General features: G+C 39.5%; 1 protein-coding gene across 2 annotated transcripts in view; it reads right to left on the bottom strand.

Moving 5' to 3' along the window:
* Nucleotides 1-4,435: 4,435 nt before the first annotated feature.
* LOC141991668 (heparan sulfate glucosamine 3-O-sulfotransferase 1-like) overlaps nucleotides 4,436-17,087 on the bottom strand; it is a 125,300-nt gene continuing 112,648 nt past the window's right edge. For both annotated transcript variants that reach the window (XR_012640425.1, XR_012640426.1), the window contains exons 3-5: nucleotides 8,180-8,316; nucleotides 5,550-5,616; nucleotides 4,436-4,886 (exon numbers count right to left, since the gene is read on the bottom strand). The gene's annotated coding sequence lies outside the window, so the exon portion shown is untranslated. The remainder of the gene's footprint in view (nucleotides 4,887-5,549; nucleotides 5,617-8,179; nucleotides 8,317-17,087) is intronic.

The raw sequence follows: 17,087 nt of genomic DNA, 5'->3' as shown, positions 1-17,087 counted from the left end.
TGATAATACTGATGTAGGTAAAAGGGTCTGCTTAGGTAGATACAGTGACAGGATCAGGGCCTATTTTAGATGATCTATTTCTGACTTGTAAACACCCAGCAGAAGTCAGCCTTAATATAGCACACTCTTAAAACAAACAAGCAAGCAAAACCATATGGCTTTCTTTGCTGGAGTATCATTGAAATGTATCATGAAAAAAGTACATTTTGCTGTGTGATTTGGAGGAGGACAAAATGTTTATTTGCCATGAATACAATGTGATTTTAATACTAAGATTATTTTTTTTATTCATGCTGCTGTATTTAATTTCTGGTCTCCAATGTTCTTCAGATCCACTCAAGTTGAGTTTGCAAGCACAACAATACAAAAGTTTTTGTTTTTGTTTTAGCAACAGTGAAATGTCATAAGATGGCACAATGAAAGATTTTACGATATTTCTTTAACTGCACACTACACAGCATAGCTCAGGTTAACTACACCAAGCCAAAGGTGGAACAGAAGGCCAGTGTGTTTGTATGCACTACTGTTAAGAAGGACATAAGATTATTGTACTATCCTATTAGGATACGCTTTCTGACATTTAAGACTGAAAGGTACTAGATGAATTTCAACACTGACTGCACATACAAAATTCTGTAGCCAGAGCACTAGTGTGGAAGGGATGCTTTTCTACAGTAATGTTGCGTATGAAAGCCAGCTCAAAATAAGAATGATTGTTTGCTCCATTCGACCTTAACTCTGTTTGGTAATATATTTTTCATTATTATTATTTTAGTTATATAGTCATACAATGAAATTGCTAACATGGGACCATTCTTAAGACAGCAGCATTTAAATGTCAAGACTCTTTATTGTTCAGGTTTTCTGGGTGACAGTGTTATTATTACAATTTTGGAGAAATGAGTGTCTGATGTACACATTTAATGTACACACTGCTTTGGGTGCACTTCCTTTGCCTTCATCTTCCTGCCCTATGTTACTATTGGTCAGGTGTCTCCATGCTGCACTTCATTTTTTGTTTTTTTCTTCCAGTCTGTTAAAAAAGAGGTGATGTGTCACTCATGCATCATGAAGATAGACAATCACACCTTGGAATTGTGCAATTCACCCAGTACCTTGTCCCAACAATAGACGGGCAAAGCTATTCTGAAGATAATGAAGGAAGAGACAATAGACTGTCAAGGAAGAGCTGCACTGGCAATGATGAAAGCAAGGAAGGTGGTGGAACTACCAAGAATGAGACAAGAACTAGGATACTTTGGAACGAAAGGAATCAGTAGATTTATTCATTGGAGGTATGTGGAATCTTGCAGGATTGGGACATTAGCTATGACTTGACTTCCTTCAAAGGAATAAGGGGCCCACCATAGTTCACAGTTGCCTGTTATTAGGGTATTTCCTTATTCTGAAAGGAAATAATGAACAGTGTAAAATCTTTACTACTTCTCCTATTGAAATCAATGGGGTTTTGCTCTGGATTTCAGTGGGACCCGGCTCAGGCCTTTCACTTGTAATTAATTCTCTGTCTTTATTGATATTTATTGCTAATATTGTAACACTCTAACATGTCATATGTAGAATTGTGTTGTATTTAGGGTGACCAGATGTCCCAATATTATTAGGACCATCCTGATATTAGGGGCTTGTCTTGTATACAAAACTATAGTCCCCCTCCCCTCCCGAAAAAAAAGTGTCCCAATTTTTCACAACTGCTGTATTGTATTGATTATTTTAAGACCCTGAGCTAAATTCATCCCTGATTAATGCCAAATAATATGTCATCTAAATAGTTCTAACACTACTTCCTATGTGAACAAGTGGTTGGATTGAAAACATTACAACAAATTGGGATATAATACAATTTTCATGCATCTCCTTAATACTGTTAATATCACAGACTTAAATGAAGCAGGGTTTCATGCCTACCATCTAGATGACGTTCATTAATTCCAGGGTCCTTGTCATTCCGAATCAGGTTCAGCACTGAAACCCCAGAGCTCAGGAAAAGCAAGGTGACTGTCTTGTTAGAAAAATCGCTTGGGGCATGAGGGTGATTATCAACCTTTGAAGGGCAGCCTAGTTCCTTAGAGAATCTAGAAGAGTATCATACTTAGGGCCTTACCAAACTTCTCGAGGAATTAGTCACAAATGTGCCTTTGCAAGCTTTGTAGCCAATGTAAACATCTTTCTGATCAGAGCTTTCAAATCAAGATATCTTAGTGCAGTTCTTGATAGAGAGTGACAGCTTCATGTTATCTGATTATTCTACTGAAGATATTATTTGACAAGCACACAGGGTAGAATCTGCTACCAAGGCAGGTCTTGGAAGCAATCCTGTTAGTAAGTTTTATGAGGCATCTTCAGGCTGCTTAACCTTTTGTAGGATATTTAGGCTGTGGATGGGGGAAAGAGGTATTCACAATGTAAACATTTAGCATCCAATGCACTTATATGGGACTTTACCTTGGGGAAGCAAGGGAAGGTATGGATGCAACTGGCAGGGCCATGACCCATATTATTTTCCATACTGATGTTGTAGAATCTATTAACATTAAGGCTCTAGGTCAAGGGCAGTATTTTCAAAAATTAATGAGAGCAGCTGGGTGTTCAGCACTTTTTGAAAAATAGGCTCTTTAGATGCCTACATATGGATTTAGGAGCCTAGCATTAGATTTGAAAATTTTTGCCAGAAAGCCTGAAAAATTAATATCAGGCATATGACATTGCTTCTTTTTACTCTAAGATGCTTTGCTGTGATTAATAATACAGTATTAGAGAAAGGTGGAATCATATAGGTCTATACTCTTCACTGTCATCGTGTGTGTGTGTGTGTGGGGGGGGGAGCTGGGGAGAGGAAGCTGCAATCAATGAGATTACAAAGTGTGTAAATTAGAGGAAAACTGGCCCACAAATCAGATCTTGCAAACAGTAGTAATGCTCTCCTGAGTTGTCCCAAAATTCATCTCCAGATTGCAATTTTTGCTGTTTTGTATTTGGAGACAAATGGAGAGTCCTTGAAAGAGAAATTTTACCTCTATATAATTTTGAGAAATATAAACTTCAATAAATTAGACGATTTCTAAAGATGAAAGCTAGTTGACAACATGTTTTTCCTCTCCAGTCATTTAAACATTTCCAAGCTAGCTACCACATTTCTGTGACTTTTTTCCAAGATCAAGCTTCAGTTAAACTTTCTTCTTGCGTTATTCAGTAAGAGCCTCTGCTGCCTTATTGCCTGTAAAATCCACGGTATGGGAGTTCTTTTAGCTGCTATAATTTTGATTATGTACCAACAAGACTCTTCTAGAGTATGTTAGTATCAGAGAAATATTTCTCTCCTGCCAATGAAAATTTGAAGAGCTAAGTCTAATTCTTCAAATTAGTGTAGTGTTCAATGATCCAATGCAGTTCAAAGCAAACTATAGATGAATTCCAGAAGTGAGAGATTGTTTTCAGAGCATTATATTTCCTTAATGTATATATAACCTTACATCCATCTTTGAGTTCTAAGAAAAGTGTTTTTTGTTTTGGTTTTTGGTGGTGGTGATCTTCCTTGCCATTAAACACATAGCTGCATGTACAATACTTGGTGTAAAATCATGGAAACATACTGCTTAATAAATACTGTGTGTAGTGATGATTTTCGTTTATCTCTTTCAAACAACAGTGAAGAAAGAAAACTGCAATGTGCTAAAGAGTTTTCCATTTCATAGGCTTGCTTGCTATAATACTTAAGGAGATTACTCCTATAACCAGAGTGCTACATCAGTTGTTCACATATAATCATGCCTAGGAGATTTGTCTGACTGAATTTCTTTATCAAATTGTATGTGTCTCTGCCTTTATGCTGACCTTCCACAAGAGCTAATCTGTATCAAGTTAAGACAGGGTCCCGCAGGGTCAAAAAGAATCTCCAGTGTTTTAGGTTGTTTTTGAAAACTACATGAAAGATACATTAAGGACAACATTCTACAATAGACTTGCAAGGACCTAAGCAAACGTTATGTCCTTAAGGTGACTTTTTTTGGGGTGGGAGGAATGGGTAGAGAGAGGAAGCTCTTCCAAAAGAGTATTGAAACTGACACTTTAGTCAAAACTGAGTTTAAAACAGAGGAACACAAGCTGCATAAGCAATGAATTATCCCTTTAACATATTTGAATAGCTTACTAGAGAAGATCTTACGCATCCGATGAAGTGGCCTATAGCCCACGAAAGCTTATGCTCTAATAAATGTATTAGTCTCTAAGGTGCCACAAGTCCCCCTTTTCTTTTTGCGGATACAGACTAACATGGCTGTTATGACTGTTCACAGAAAAAAATAGATGTTAGGGGGCTTATTCCTTCACCCACTTACTTCCCTGGTTCTTCTCGCATGAACAGAGAGCAACAATACCCGAAGTCCAAAGGTGCAAACAATTCGATGTTTATTGGGGTGAACTTCCAGCAAGCATGATTCCAGTTTCCTTCCTTAGTATCCTCCTTCCCGGCTCTGACACCACAGAGCCTTACACCTGTGTCCCTGTTCCCATTTCTCCCTTTAACCAAACAGGATTCCAGTTTCCTTACTCCCATTCCCTGTTCCCATTTCCCCCTTTAGCAAAACATGGTTCCAATTTCCTTACCCTCATTCCCTGTTCCCATTTCCCCCTTCAGCAAAACATGGTTCCAATTTAGCAGCAGGACAGTGGGGTGGGAGGAAGTTTTGTTTCATGGTCTCTGTGTGTATATAATGTCTTCTGCAGTTTCCACGATATGCTATGCATCCGATGAAGTGAGCTGTAGCTCACGAAAGCTCATGCTCAGATAAACTGGTTAGTCTCTAAGGTGCCACAAGTACTCCTTTTCTTTTTTCTTTTTACGAATACAGACTAACACGGCTGTTACTCTGAAACCAGAAAAAAATAGAGTAATTGGCATGAGTAACCACTTGGTGTCATCCAGGAGCTGCAAAATTAAGCTAAAAGGCATTTATAAAACCTTGTCTCTTAAAGAAAGTGATTTAGACATAACAAGTCCAGAGAGTTTGACACATTTTTATTCTTCAGGGTTTTTTCTTCAGTTCTCTACAAAACTTTGCTAAGTTTTTTTTTTCCTAGGGTCATGCATCATCTGTTTAAAGAAATTTTCTGACAGAATACTTAAGCTGATCTCTCTTCCTCCTTGACTGAAACAGAGAGCTGCAAATTTGACAAGAAATTGAACCATATTCATCCTTGGTGTGACTGCATTCATTTCAATGGAGTTACATAGAGATTAATTTGACTCAAAGTCTTTCTCAATATTGTACATGAAAACACGTGGGAAGTTTTTTAAAATGTTTGACCATTGGTTTTACTTGTAAGATCATTTATCTGAGTTATGCTGACTTTGCAGTTTGTTTTTTTCTTTCAATATCAAAACTTTACACAGACCCTTAAATGGGAATTTAACTCTATTTTTCTGCAGTTCTTAAGAAAGCAGAAAAAAATTCCCTCTGGACCAGAGATTTGTGTCAGCAAAAGTTTCAGTTTTGCTGACAGATACTGACTAGCAGAAAATATGCCCTCACCTCTACTGCTGAGCATGGTTCACTCATTGTGAATCAGTCTGAAAAGGGATTGAAATCTTCTCTAATCCTGAAAGAAAAAAGGGAACTTTTTAGGCTAATCCTGATTCTGGAACACTGAACAACTATGAATACCGGAGCAAAAATGACTTTAACCCAGCTCTAGAGCAGGATAATTTTGTTGTCCATTATCACTGGTTGTTAATGAAATAAAGGTCATCAAAGCATACCTGTGGGCATTTCCTGAGGCCTTTATAAAAGGATGAGTTCCATGTTGCTATCTACCGTTCCCTTTTAGAAAGGAGACACACCTTTTTTTTGTACCAGTATGTCCCAGGTGGGGCTGTTCCTGTGGAGCCAAGTGTGGTGCTGCAGGCACTCCCTGCCTTAGTCCCCGAGTCATGGCTGCCTCCTTGCAGCAGGGTGGCTAACAAAACTCAGAATTTGTGTGTTTAAAGGCACATACATCCTGACAAACCTCAAAGGCACGTGCACAGTTGCAGCACTTCAGGCAAGGCCCTGACCTGGTCCTGGGGTTCTGGGCTGGCATTGAGCTGCTCCTCCTCTAACCCAGCCTCACCCTGCACTGCCCCTGCAAAGACACAGGCATGCCTGGTAGCTCCTGACTGGTCAGTGTTTCCTCCAGCCTCTGAAAGACTGTCTCTTTGGTAGCGGTAGGAGTGGCTTTTCCTTGAGTAGCAGGGAGGTGTCAGGGTGCCCCAGTAGGGGACAGAGAAGGCTGATAGACTCTATCACATAGTGCAGAGGTTTTCAAATTGTGGGGCACCCCTGCCCCCCCTCAAGGAATAGTTGAGTGGGTGAGTGAGAATGCCAAGCAGCTCAGGCCAGCCCCATGAAGTGGGATTCAGGGAGGGACCATCCCCTCCACCCCTGACTCACCTCAGCAAGGGTGAGTGTCCGATTTCTGCTCCTGGCAGCCTCCATGCCCAGTGCTGGCTCCACCTCCATCGTACACACCTTTCCCCACCTTGAAAACCCAAGAGGGGAGGGGCAGGTATTGGCTCTGCCCTAAGGGTGCAGCCTGCCAGCAAGGCTGAAGCAGCCAGCTGCTGAGGTAATTTAATTTAATTTGAGGTAATTTAATTAAAGCTGTGTTAAGTCTAGGAGTAGGCTGTCAAGCATACTTTTGCATGTGTCTATTTTTGTCTGGGTGCGGGGGTGGGGGGGGAGGAAGGGGGTGTAACCAAAAATTTGTAATTCAAAGTGGGAGACTCAGCTCAAAAAGTTTGAAAACCACTGACATAGGGTGATTTCCCCTGCCCAAAATAGTTATACCAGTACAACACCTCATGTGTATGCAGTTATGCTGGTATAAAGCTGCCTTATACTGGTACCGCTAATTTCCCTTCCAGTATGGGAATAGCTGTACTGTTCTAAAGCATCTTTGTACAGATATAACTGTACTTACACTTGGGGGATTATAACTGTGCCAGGATAGTTAAAGCAGTCCAATTTATGTCTGTAGACAAGTCCTAAAAAGTGGATGTCAGTGGAGGGCATGAAAATCTCAGCTGAACGAAAGCTGTGTTCATCACTGGCAGTTTTTTACAAACAGCCTTCTGTTTGTATATGTGTGTCTGATGCTTTTATCAAATCCATCCATGATCCAACGTCGTGCAGGAGAAAGGCAAGACAAAAGCAATTCTGCACAAAATATACAACTCAGAACTGTGGAATGAAAATGAATCAGGACTAATTCCTTTAGAGGAAAGGGAGCTCTTTAATATTTACTCATTGATACAGCATGGCTTAAGCTCTAGTAAAGGAGTCGAATGTTTTATTTGATTGTCTCCTTTATTTTGTGAAGGAAATATGATTTCAAGAATTCTGTCTCTTGTGTCAAACTTCACAGGGACTAGATTGATGAAACTTGAAGGAACCTTCAACGTGGCAGTGACTAAGGCTGTGTATTTTATATGGATGGTGCAAAAATGCTGTCATTTCTCATCATTCTTTGGCTGAATTCCAGCTATATCTAGTTCAAATATTTCTGACCTGCAAAAACCCCTGGAAACACCTGTTCCTGCTGGAGTGGCTATCGCCTACCACCCTTCCCTACTTCCTGCTGGACCTATTCCTTGTTACTACCTCCTCAGGCTCCTTACCATTAGATTGCCTTTCCTGGGCTCATCACATCCGATGAAGTGAGCTGTAGCTCACGAAAGCTTATGCTCAAATAAATTGGTTAGTCTCTAAGGTGCCACAAGTACTCCTTTTCTTTTTGCGAATACAGACTAACACAGCTGCTACTCTGAAACCTGGGCTCTTGGTTTTCCCTCCCTGATCTGTCCCACTGGGCCATCCTCCTGAGGCTACTTTTCTTTGACCCTGGCTCCCCCTCCTGGCAGGCCCACATCATTACCATGCAATTCACAATATTTTCCCACAGCATGTCCATGAAACTGGAAAGTATTTGCTGTGAAAAATACTTTGCCTCTGTGTCTATAGGTTCCTGCACCTGCAATATATTTACAACAGGCTGCAAGTTTGGGTTGTGTTGTCATCTGAAACTTTCACAGATTCCACCTTGCATGAAACCTATAAAAAAGAAGAGTATGTACAGAGCATATAAATTAACACATTGGGTTTAAATTCAAGGATTTTGCACTTACTTGGTCATTCTCACAAGTATGCTGAGAGACCTATTGTGAAGCACTGTCATTTGTATTTCCATCTTTATGAACAATTTCCCCAAGTGAATATGATCCCAGTGGTTTCTAACAGCTGCACAAGAAAGATAGAGCTGAGACTGAAAGAGTCCAGAGAAGGGTACAGAAAATGGTTAGTGGTGTGGCAGAATATCCATAGGAACACAGAATGACTGAAAAGACTGGGATAATTTAGTGTGAAAGGTGAATCAGAAGGATTTGATTGAGGTGAGATTATAAAGGGCTTAGTAAGAACTACTTAGTATCTTCCTTTTAACCCTATCTTGAAATAGAAAACGAAGAGTACAAGATGAAATTAAAGCACATGACATTTTAACAAATATAGGGATTCCCCTCCATCCCCCAGAGTATAATCATTCTGTGGCATTTACTGCTGCAGAGGTCATTGAGACAAATAAGTCTGTGGTTGGCTTTAAAAATCTCTGCTCCACCCCTTCCTGCCCCCCAAATAGCACTGAATAAATTAGTTAGGTGGAATTATAGCATTCTCATCATCTACTGAATAATTCTATATTGGCTGCTAGCTGGGAAGAAAACACTGGCCTAGATAGAACTACAATTTGTCTGATCCAGTGCGGAAACTTTTATGATCTTATGTTTTGTTCTAAAAGAGGCTAATCTCATCTGCTGGAATCAAGGTATCTGCTGGAATTGAAGCTGGTTGTTGAGGTTCATGTCCTGAAGAAGCACCCGTTAACTGTCCCCTTGTTTCTCTGAGGTGGGCATCTTTGAGTAGGCCAAATGTAGTTTAAGAAACAAGGACCACCAATATGAGCAAGGCAAGGTATAAAGTATAAGAAAGAAGTTAAATCAAGGGCAAGATTTTTTAGAAACTGGATTCTCTTTCTGCACCCGCAATTATTTATTGCTTGAATGCCTAAAATGGTGCTGAATATGATTGTCCTTGCCCATGCTTGCAGCTCAAAATGTGCTCAGAACAACTTCAACAGCAGCCATTGTCCAATATGTTTTTTTGTTTTTGTAATCAGGTCCTAAGGAGAGGTAGTTAAAAGATTATCTACAACCTCTTCTGATCTGGATTCTTGGTCAAAAGAGGATAGAGTAGGGCGTCCTCACCCATTATGTGTCTTTCTTACAGGCCTGTGGACAACAGAGACACAGGAAACACCTAATGACCATGGACAAGAACCAATTTTCAGTGAAAAAGGTGACAAATGTCCTTTCAGAGTAGATTTTGGGTGCTTTGCAGTGGGTCTGTTTCTTATTAGAGGAGAAAGCAGTGAAACAGACTCTCGGGGTATTTTCTCATAATCTATTTTTATTCAGAAGATGCACACAATTCGTGTTTAGTCTGACCAGAAATGGAAACAACAGCAAAACTACATAAAAAGAATTCCACTTGCAGAAACTCCAGCTAACATTTCATTGGCTTTGTCTTTGTTGAAAGAGAGAGGTGTGTGTCCTTAATTTAAATTAGCTACTTTGAGGTAACATCCTAGTGAAGACAATGCAGTTTGTAGTTTTCATGAGTTAGCCGGCTGAGTCAAAGCCAATGATCCCCCATAAGCTTGATGTCAACCTACTAATTTGTGTGAAAACTACAAATTGCCTTGTCTTCACTAGGATTTTACCCTGAGTAGTTAACTCATTAGCTAATTTGAGTTAAGAACACAACTTTTTTTTTTAATACAGTGTAGACAAGGCCACTGTAACAAGAAAAGCTGCCCCTAATCTGATCTTTGATTTCTATCCTACAATCAGCCCGTTGGCTGTTCCGCTACACTCTTGCCTGAGGACATCCCTGTTTCAGAGTCACATGGCTATTATTCTCAATAGGAAGCACAGGCTAGGTCAGATGCACTTGGTCAGATGCACCTTGTTTTCTGTTGCAGAGCAGATGCATAAAGGAACCTCTCAAACGGATTCTGCTATAACCAGTGTCCAGTCAAGGGGGCTATTTCGTTGTGGTGTAGACATTCGGGCTCTGGAAACCTCCCACCTCCCAGGGTAATTTACTACTTATGCTGCCAGAGTAGCATAAAGAAGCTTTAGTGAAAATGAGAATCTGGGCCTTAATGTGGACATGCTGCGAGCTGCCAATGGCATTTTAAGGACCAAGTTGGTCAGACCTATTCTGAGCAGGATTAGAAGACACAGTGCTTAAAACACTGGCAGATGCTTATCTGTCTAATGTTAGGTTTTGTATGTATCTGAGCACCTCACAATCTTTAATATATTTACCCTCACCACACCCCTGTGAAATGGATCTGGGGTCACAATGGCTCACAAGCTAAATATGAGTCAACAGTGTAACACTGTTGCAAAGAAAGCAAATGTTCTGGAATGTATTAGCAAGCAAGCCACAAGAATGAATTCTTCTGCTCTACTCTGTTCTGATTAGGCCTCAACTGGAGTATTGTGTCCAGTTCTGGGTGCCACATTTCAGGAAAGATGTGGACAAATTGGAGAAAGTCCAGTGAAGAGCAACAAAAATGATTAAAGTGCGAGAAAACATGACTTTTGAGGAAAGATTGAAAAAATTGGATTTGTTCAGTCTGGAGAAGAGAAGACTATGGGGGGACATGATAACAGTTTTCTAGTACATAAAAGGTTGTTAAAAAAATGTTCTCATTAACCTCTGAGAATAGGATAAAAAACAGAGGGCTTAAATTGCAGCAAGGGTGATTTAGGTTGGACATTAGGAAAAACTTCCCATGAGGGTTGTTAAAAGCACTGGAATAAACTGCCTAGGGAGGTTGCAGAACCTCTGTTATTGGAGATTTTTAAGAGCAGGTTAAACAAACACCTGTCAGGGATGGTCTAGATAATACTTAGTCCTGCCTTGAGTGCAGGGGACTGGACCAGAAGACCTCTTGAGGTCCTTTCCAATCCTATGATTCTTGAAATTTTTTTGAGAAATTTTGCTAGTGTAGGAGAGGCTTAAGCTTACCCCTTTTTATGAAGAGTTTCATATCACACAAAAACATACAATACATAAAAATATGTATGTAAAAATTTGACCAGATACATTTCATTACTACCATTGCCATTACAACAAAGATTATTAAAGTATATTATAATTCATCAAATGAAAAAGGTTAAAAAAAAACTGGGCACATTTTAACTTAGTTAATTTAAGCTTTTGGATGAGTTAAAACAGTTAAAATATACACCGACATCCTCATTAATACAAATTTGAAATAACATAAGAATTCCTTAGGCTCTACAAAAGGAGAATGAAGGCAGAAAAATGACAAATTGATATATGAAAAGCAATATATAAGATGTGACTGATAAATTATCTTCTGATATTTTAATGAGTTTCAGTTAAAGAAGTTGGCAATGTGATGATTTATGGAGATTTTTAATAAAGTAAATTGAAAACTGGAAGGTGATCTGAATGAAAGAATCCTTACGAAGAGTTTGAACATTTAGAGGAACACTGCTACATATAGTGAAACCCTAACACACACAAATATGCATTTGAAATATATCTATGGAGATATATTTGAAAAGCCTACAGAGGTACAACAGCATCCCTCTGTGCAGCTGAACTTTGATCACAATTCTTAAGACTTCCCCCGTTCAGGGGAGACAAAAGAAGTGCTCCTGATACACACCTGTAAGTCCAGATATAATTTCAGAGTCCCGTCTTCCAACCCCATGGGTTAAATATTTGACTCAGTAAATGCACACACAAACATTTGCACAAGCATTTTTAAGTACCAGCACTTACAGGCAAAGGTAATAGAATTTACATTCTTTTGGGAATAATGATTGAGAGTGTTTATCGAGAAAGTGCACATGTACTGAATTTAAAATAAGCCTTCCAAGAGATTAGTAATTTGGTGCTTAATGCCAAATTGGTGCAACATTGCAAGCTATTTACATACGGGCATAACCACTCCTTTGTACAAAATTATGTGGAAATGTTTCCTGGTGAATGAATAGCAAAATACAATGATCTCCCAGCGTCATTAAAATTTCTTATTAACAAAGGAGCTACCTGTTGTCAACAAAATAATTTATGCCAAACATCACAAATAGTAGCCTTAAACAACATTTGATTTGCCCATTCCACACTTCTGGCCCGAGCCAAACACAGCTGAAGTCAGTGGGAGCCTTCCTATTGCCTTCTGAAGGCTTTGGATCAGGTCTTATACACTTAAATGCCTTCAGAACGCTTGGATGAATATAATTTGGTGACTTGTTGCTGTTTAGTTTATCGTTTTGTTGCATCACCTCCTGGATACTTCAGTCTCAGACAGTCCCTCATCTTAATGAACAGAAAAGAGTAGGTTTGTGATGCATACTCCCAACGTTCTCTGTGGTGAAGACTAGCGGTGTTGTCAGCTCCTGTGTTTTAAGTGCAGGGCTCAAGATAATTGCTCTTAAAGTCCAAGTTGCTGGAATTGGTGAATACATGAGAATCTCAGCTTATGTTTTTTTTGTTTTTAATGAAAATATATAGACCTCATTGTTAGCAAAAAGTGTGAAAATATAAGCCGAGTGTACCATAAAGGCTTAAAAACCAGAAAGCAAATAAAAAGACCCAAATGTATTTGTTTTTTAAAATCTCATTATTTTTTAAACCAGTCTTGATGCTTTGGGGAAATCTGTTTACTGTCAGGAGTAGTAGAAGAGCGCTGTGTAAGCTCAAAAGCATATCTCTCTCACCAACAGAAGTTGGGTCAATAAAAGATATTACCTCACCCACAGTGTCTCCCTAATACCCTGGGACCAACATGGCTACACCAATACTGCATACACCTTCATATGAATGCAGATAGATTAGTATTCACATGGACTGCATTAGCAGAAAGGTTGTGTGTGTATGCATTGATTTAGAGTTAGGTGGTATTTAACATGAAAGGAGGCAAAATAGAATTGTGATCAGTGGGCTAAATCTTGAGGAGGTCCTTTATTCGGTTTTTAGGGGAATGCCTACAGTTTAGGGGAAGAGTTTCAGTCCCTTAGGAACCACATGGAGTGTCCTTTCTCTGCACTTGAGTGGTAGAAAATGAGGAAGAACTGGGAGGAGCTAGCAGTTGCCTCTACAAAACCATGTCCCCACATGCTCTGAACTCAGTGGAGGACCCTCTACATGTATAAGAAAGTAAAGGAGCTGAGTTCAGCAGTGACAAGGTCAGTGAAACTCCCCCCCATGACCAGCATTAAATCTGCAGACAGTAACAGGGTGTCAGTTATTTTTCTATTCTTCTCCGGGGCGGGGGAGGAGGGAGAGAGAGAGAGGAGTCATGCTGTCAGTTTGCCAGGGTCTGAAAGGGGAATGTGCAGGAGTCGTGGAGTTGTGCTCAGAGGCACAAGGTCTCTGCACAGATGGCTCTGTGCCTCTGCCATATTCAATACTGTCTATCCTTGGAACTGTGTATCATTTTCTTATTCTGCAGTGAGAAGAGACATTCCTGGCCTGTCCTTTCACAGCTTCATAATCCAGGAGGAAACAGCTGTATAGACCCTCAGCATCCCACCCCCCTTCCGCCCACCACACTCCCAGGGCTTTTCCCATTTTTTTCTCATGGGGATGAGGGCAATCTCGCCTGTGTTAGGACCTTAGGCTTTGGCCCACAGTAAACTGTTGGGAATTAGCCATGAATCAGATTTGCGTATTGGCACTAGAGTTTTATTTTATGCTCTGTATTTCAGCACTGGGCATTTCATTCTCTAACCCTCCTATGACAAAGTGACATATTTTCAGCCAAAGCATTTACTGGATGCAAGACATTCTAGGAAGATACTAAGGGAAAGTAATCTCTACCTTTCCATCACAAGGATGCTAAAAGAGCAGTGGATGTTTATAATAATGTACTAACGATTGTGTTAATTCCATTCTTGCCCTAGTTTGATTTTGTTCTACACAATGTAAACAGTACTGGTGTAGGCCCATGCATTTGGGGCAAGACAATCTAAACCTACAGGAAGCTTTACATTTTTGGTATAGCTGGATGCAAATGCAGTATTGGGGGCAATAGAGGCAGATTTGGTATGGTCTCACTGGTACAGCAGTGGTTTCAGGCATACCTGAAAGAACATTCCTAGCCAATGACAGGAGAATTCTAGGCTCATGTGTGGTGTGTCCCCCCAGATTGGTTTTGGCACTAATGCATGTAGCTATAGTCTGTCTTTTCAAGAGGCTTCTCAGAAGGATGGCCTGAACTACCATATATAGGAGATACACAGCTGTGTGTTTTTGTTGTAAGGGGACATGCAGTGTCTGATTAATTTAATTTACTGACCAGAGATTGGCTAAAATTGAACCCCTGTATAACTGAGACTATGCGGATTGGTTCAGGCAGGAGATGTGAAGAAAGTGTCATTGCCCTAGGCCTTCTGAATTGTAATGAGGAGCTGCATCTCTGGACCAGCACAGTGTGATCATTGACCTAGAGCTGAGTTGAGGACATCTGGAGCCAACTATGGTAAGGGCAGTTACTTTATGATGTTAAGAATGCCTCCCAGACTGTGGTATTCCCTGGTGGTAATCATGATCTATATCTTTGTGAATTGGTGGTAGGATTACTGTAATGTGCTATATACTGAGAAACCTTAGTAAGAGATCTGCTGCCTGCAGCTAGTTCAGAATACAGCAGTCTGATTGTTGCAGGGGGAGATTAACAGAGGTTAGTCTGACTGCTCACTGTTTTGCTATGTTGCTCAGCTGCCTGTTAGCCCAAGTATCAGGGTTAATTTTAATATTTAAAGCTCCAAATGGATTCTATCCCAAGTGTCTGAGCTTCTGATGACCCGTATTCCATCCCAGCCTCAAAGGTTGGAGGGAAAGACAACTTTTTGACCTGAGGGTTTTTAGTGATGGACTAAACAGAGGTTGTACTTTGCCTGTGGAGCTCTAGGTCTGTGGGAATGCCTTCCTTCCAGAGCTGAGAACAATCCTACATTCGGTATTTTTAAGAAGTCTATGCACCAGCATTCAGAAATGTGAGAGCCCCTGTACAGTAATTGTTTTGTTTAACTGTTTCTAGATAGGCTCTGATTGAAATGTGCACCTGTGTGTTGCACACTAATTGTGTGAACCCCGTTGGCGCTCACTAAAAATTCTCTAGTGTGTACTGACTTAGACCTGTTTCACAGACAGTTAGTGCATGACCCAGTCATATGCTCAAATAAATTTGTTAGTTTCTAAGGTGCCACAAGTACTCCTTTTCTTTTTGCGAATACAGACTAACACGGCTGCCACTCTGAAACCAGTCATTTAGTTTGTAGTGTCTATTTCGATCTACCCATCAACAGGATTCATACTGTAAAGGTTACAATATTTATTCAGGAATTCTGTATTTTTAACATCAAAAGCATGGGATAGAATTTAATACGCACAGATTATTTGGCTATAAACTTCTCATCCGTAAAGTTCTGCAAACAAGCAAATAAAGGAAGTAAAGAACACTACACTTAAAATGAATTGTGTTAAATTTGGCAGACACTCTGTTGCTGAGTTCATTGCAGTAGCATTTGCAAAAATGATACTAGATTTTCAGTCCTATGATCTTTATATTAAAAGTAAATTATCACCCTTAAGCAACAAAGGAATTGCCACTGAGCATAATTTTGAAACAACAGCTACAATAAGTTACTTTGATAGCTCAGATAACATGTTATCTAAAGTAAAACTAAATAGCTATTTAAAAGAATTCCTCAGTGTGACTGCTAGTGTTGCAAATACTATATTTCTATTTTTATAAACTGGTGTCTTATCATCTTTGAAGGCATGTTGGAGAGTGTTAGAATATATTCTATCATTTAGATCCGCTTTAGGCAATTATATATGTAAACATAATGACATTCTTACTCTTTTTTAAATGGATTGATCTCAAGTCTGTGATGAATGAATCTGCTATGTGTTTTCCTGAAATCTTGTTTGAATTGAATTAATCCAATATTAATTTATTTTACATGTGCCAGAAGCGTCATCCTATTATTAATAAGTTGAAACAGACAGCAGGAAAAGGAGGTCCCTCCTTAGCATTGCCAGAGTGCATCTCTGTGTGTATCCAGCAATCTGTGTGATATGTTGACAGAATGAGGCCAGGGATGCAAATAAAGGAAACTTTTCCCCCACTCCTAGCAGTGAATATATTTATTTATATATGAAGTTAGAAAACATATAAAATCTCCACACTGTATTTTCCACTGCATGCATCCGATGAAGTGGGCTGGAGCTCATGAAAGCTTATGCTCAAATAAATTTGTTAGTCTCTAAGGTGCCACAAGTACTCCTTTTCTTTTTGCGAATACAGACTAACATAGCTGCTACTCTGAAACCAGTTTATTGCTTGTCATTCATTAATTTACTGAATGGTAGTTCTACTGATAAATTAAATTGAGAGAGAAATGGCTTACATATTATTATTAACATTGCACTCATATGTTTAATTCATACATTAAGAGATACTGTATTTGTATTTTAGAAAGTACAGTCATTCTAGCTGGCTTATCAGCCACCAAAGACTGAAAGAACATTTTTTTGCACACACTGATGTATCAGTGATTGTAACATAGCTCTTCATTCTCAACATTCCATAAAATGTCTGCCAGAGCTATAATAAATATTTGGGGAACATCCACTGAAGATAGAGAAGCTATGCCAATGTCAACAGCTGAAGTTCTGTCTCTATGTAATTTGCTAAATATATATATTTTCCATTGAAGATTAATTGGCTTTTCTACTGTTTTAAAAATAGCAACCCAATCACTTTGTTTGATATGACTGTTAGGAAAGGGTATGTTGGTATTGTTTTCAGGTTCGCATGGGGGGGTCTCCTGAGACACTAATGCAACATAGCTATAAAGCTGTTTAGTGGTGAAAGCCACAGAAAAGGGAAATGTTTCTGTTTTTACTTCTCTCAGCCCAGGG

Source organism: Natator depressus, chromosome 7 (genome assembly GCF_965152275.1).
Source record: "Natator depressus isolate rNatDep1 chromosome 7, rNatDep2.hap1, whole genome shotgun sequence".
Classification (NCBI taxonomy): Eukaryota; Metazoa; Chordata; order Testudines; family Cheloniidae; genus Natator; species Natator depressus.
Note: the sequence above shows the minus strand (reverse complement) of the source record. Positions and strands in the feature narration are given on the sequence as shown.